The 3,624-nt window shown below is 43.3% G+C and overlaps 1 pseudogene; it reads right to left on the bottom strand.

The window, feature by feature from the left end:
- Positions 1 to 3,300: 3,300 nt before the first annotated feature.
- LOC126189938 (5S ribosomal RNA) lies at positions 3,301 to 3,418 on the bottom strand (annotated as a pseudogene).
- Positions 3,419 to 3,624: the final 206 nt, after the last annotated feature.

Genomic DNA, 3,624 nt, shown 5'->3' with positions numbered 1-3,624 from the left:
CAAAGGAACTCACTTATAAGAAAAAGAATTGAAGTATATGCAACAATAAATGTCAGAAACGTTCAATCAGTTTGAGATCACTTCAGTTCCTTCCCGTGAAATAAGGAAAATGATTAACTCTCCAAAAGGAAAAATTCTCACTGAGTTCTTAACCTTACAAAACAAAATATTTAAAGTCTATTCTTTTGGTAAAATGGAAATGAGAGTTTGGCGTCATTAGCCGGGAGGTTCCTTGCGGGGCAGGACCGTCCGCCTTGGTGCAGGTTGGGCGACCTGCGCGCCGAATGGGAATGAAATGATGATGAAGACAACACAACACCCAGCCCATGCGCGAAGAAAAACCCCGACCCAGCCGGCAATCGAACCCGGGCCCATAGGACGGCAATCCGTCACACTGACCACTTTTTTTTCGTTTTTGTTTTTGTGTTGTTCTCATTTTGTTCTATGTTGTTCGTTTCATTTTTTTGGTGCGGATGTCCCAGGACACCCGTTCAAGTTCAGTGCTGAGCCGTTGACTCAGTTTTTTTTATTACAGCTAACCCTCTGAGACCACTCAGCTATCGGAGCGGACTATTCTTTTGATATATCTACTGTACGCAGTCCTGTACTTAGGTAATTCAGAAAGTAAGTTACATACGTCAACCCACACTAAGTCCGTTGCACTACAAGAGTGGCACAATGTCAGCAGATAGTACATTTTCGGGGTTTCCGGTAGATATAATTCGCTCTGGTACGGGTAACCAATGTATCACAGTATGGAAGTGAAACAGCATGGCCACTGGAACATACTCCAGTGATGAAGTACGCTTGACAGTACGATTCTTCTGGGTCAAGCATCTAAATCGGACGTAGATTCACCGTGAGATTCTGTCATGTGCACCATATGCAAGATCGTCTCCAGCCGAAATGAAGTGGTGCTAAAAACATGATCAGACAAAGTATTCACAACAAAATGCCAGGGATTAAAATGCGTCTTAAAATATGTGGGGCTCATATTATATTGGGTACAGTTGGCCGATTAAAACCAGTAATTGATAGCAGTGAGACACTTAGGGAAAGTTTGAAGTCGAAGTGATTGGTTAGAGGTAAATGGAGGTGATGCATTTGTCTCTGTAGACGAACTCAAATCCACCGAAACAGAAAATGGAACGGCATGTGAGACTGTCTGGACAAGACCTAGCGTCAAGGATGTGCATACGTGTAATATACAACAAACAGATTCAGTTATTTTGCGGATGACACCTTACTGCAATCAGTCTACGCATACATACAGCAACGGAAGACTTGGTTTAATGTTCTTAAAAGTATCATTGACTGGCTTTCTGCGAAAGGTTTCACAGCATTTTTTTCCGTGCATCAGCACTAATGACAAATGGAATACAAAGGCTGGCCGGCGTGGCCGAGCGGTTCTACGCTCTTCAGTATGGAACCGCGTGACCGCTACGGTCGCAGGTTCGAATCCTGCCTCGTGCATGGAGGTGTGTGATTTCCTTAGGTTAGGTTAGTTTGGTTTAAGCAGTTCTAAGTTCTAGGGGACTGATGACCTCAGATGTTAAGTACCATAGTGCTCAGAGCCATTTTTGGAGTACACAATGAGGAAATAATAACTAGAATGGTAACTCCAAAAATTTTAGGTTTCCGTATTGATGAGACGTCAGACTGGGAAAGCTCATTTTGGAACTCCTATAAAAATTATTTCAGCTAGATTTGCTCTTAGAAACATTTCCAAATCTTGAGGAGAGACCAATAAGTAAGTTGGCATATTTTGCATTTTTTCATTCAGTAATGTCATATGAAATAAAGTTCTGGGGTAACCGATATTTGAGAAAGATAGATTTCGTTGCTCAAAAACGTGCTGTGAAAAAGTATGTTGTACTCACCCATGACCATCTTGTAGTCATCTGATTAAGGAGTTATGTATTTGGACTCCTGCTTCACAATCCCCACATGAAGTTTGTTGTAAATTACTACAATTTAAAAGGAGGAATGGCGTACATAATTATGATACCAGAAAAAAATGATGTCCATCACTTCACATTAAGGTTGTCTTTAACACAAAAAGGGGTGCACAGTCTTGCATGCAAAATTTTGGACCATTCACACAGAGGTAAACCATGTGTAACATACAGCAGTGTAAAATTTGAAATAAAAACGGAGAAAGGTTCTTCTTGACAACTCCGTCTATTCTGGAGAAGAATTTCTATTATTGTTATGTGCAAAAGGCGTTGGGTGGGAATTAATAACACACATCAGTACATTTTTTTAAAAAAGTATAAATGATCAGCATGTAGTCACAGTTACAAAATAACTTGTGATGTGAAAATATAAGGATTCATTCAACATTATTACGGTTTATAGCGCAACTGACCCATGGAACGTGAACCCAACTGCCTAACTAATTAGGCACATAGCGCATGCTATTCCCAGTATGTAACATGAGTCTCGACTCCTGACTCCCTGATTAATACCAGCGGTTGTGGTCTGTTGCGAACTCCAGCTTAGCAACGTCGCGTCAATGGGGTCAGCAGGGCCGGACAAAGGAGACGGACTCAGTCATACACGATGTGATCAAAAGTATCCGGACACCCCGAAAAACATACGTTTTTCGTATTAGGTGCAGTGTGGTGCCACCTATTGCCAGGTAGACCATATCAGCGACCTCAATTGTCATTAGACATCGTGAGAGAGCAGCATGGGACGCCCCGCGGAACTCGAGGACTTCGAATGTGGTCAGGTGACTGGGTGTCACCTGTGTCGCGTACGTCTGAACGCGAGATTTCCACGCTCCTGATTATCCCTAGGTTCACTGTTTACGATGTGATTGCGAAGTGGAAACGTGAAGGAACACGGACAACACAAAAGCGTACAGGACTACCACGTTTGTTGACTGACAGAGACCGCCGACAGTTGAAGAGGATCGTAATGTGTAATAGGCAGACATCTATCCAGACCATCACACAGAAATTCCAAACTACGTCAAGATCCACTGCAAGTACTAAGGTAGGTGAGAAAACTGGGATTTCATGGTCGAGAGGCTGCTAATAAGCCACACATCACGCCGGTAAATGCCAAACGACGCCTCGCTTGGTGTAAGGAGCGTAAATATTGGACTATTGAACAGTGGATAAACGTTTTGTGGAGTTACGAATCACGGTAAACAATGTGGCGATCCGATGGCAGGGTGTGAGTATGGCGAATGCTCGATGAATGTCATCTGCGAGGCTGTGTAGTGCCAACAGTCAAATCCGGATGCGATGGTGTTCTCAATTGGCATCACGAGGCTGAGTGCACCCCGAAAAATAGCAACAGCGCTTGGCGGCCCCGATGGTCACCCATCCAAGTGCCGGCCTAGCCCTACAGTGCTTGACTTCGGTGATCTGACGGGAACCGGTGTATCCACTGCGGCAAGTCCGTTGCCAAAAATTAAGTACTCGGATTAAAAATGGTATAAGTCAGGGACGTAGTCTTTCACCCCTGCTGTTCAATCTATACATCGAACAAGCAACGATGGAAGTAAAAGAAAGGTTAAGGAGTGAAACTCTAGGTAAAAAGGTATCAATCTCACACCATTCGTTGATGAAATTGCTATGCTGAGTGAAAGTGAAAAAGAATTACAGGATCTGC

Source organism: Schistocerca cancellata, chromosome 5, assembly GCF_023864275.1.
Source record: "Schistocerca cancellata isolate TAMUIC-IGC-003103 chromosome 5, iqSchCanc2.1, whole genome shotgun sequence".
NCBI lineage: Eukaryota > Metazoa > Arthropoda > Insecta > Orthoptera > Acrididae > Schistocerca > Schistocerca cancellata.
This window is presented reverse-complemented; position numbering and strand designations above follow the sequence as displayed.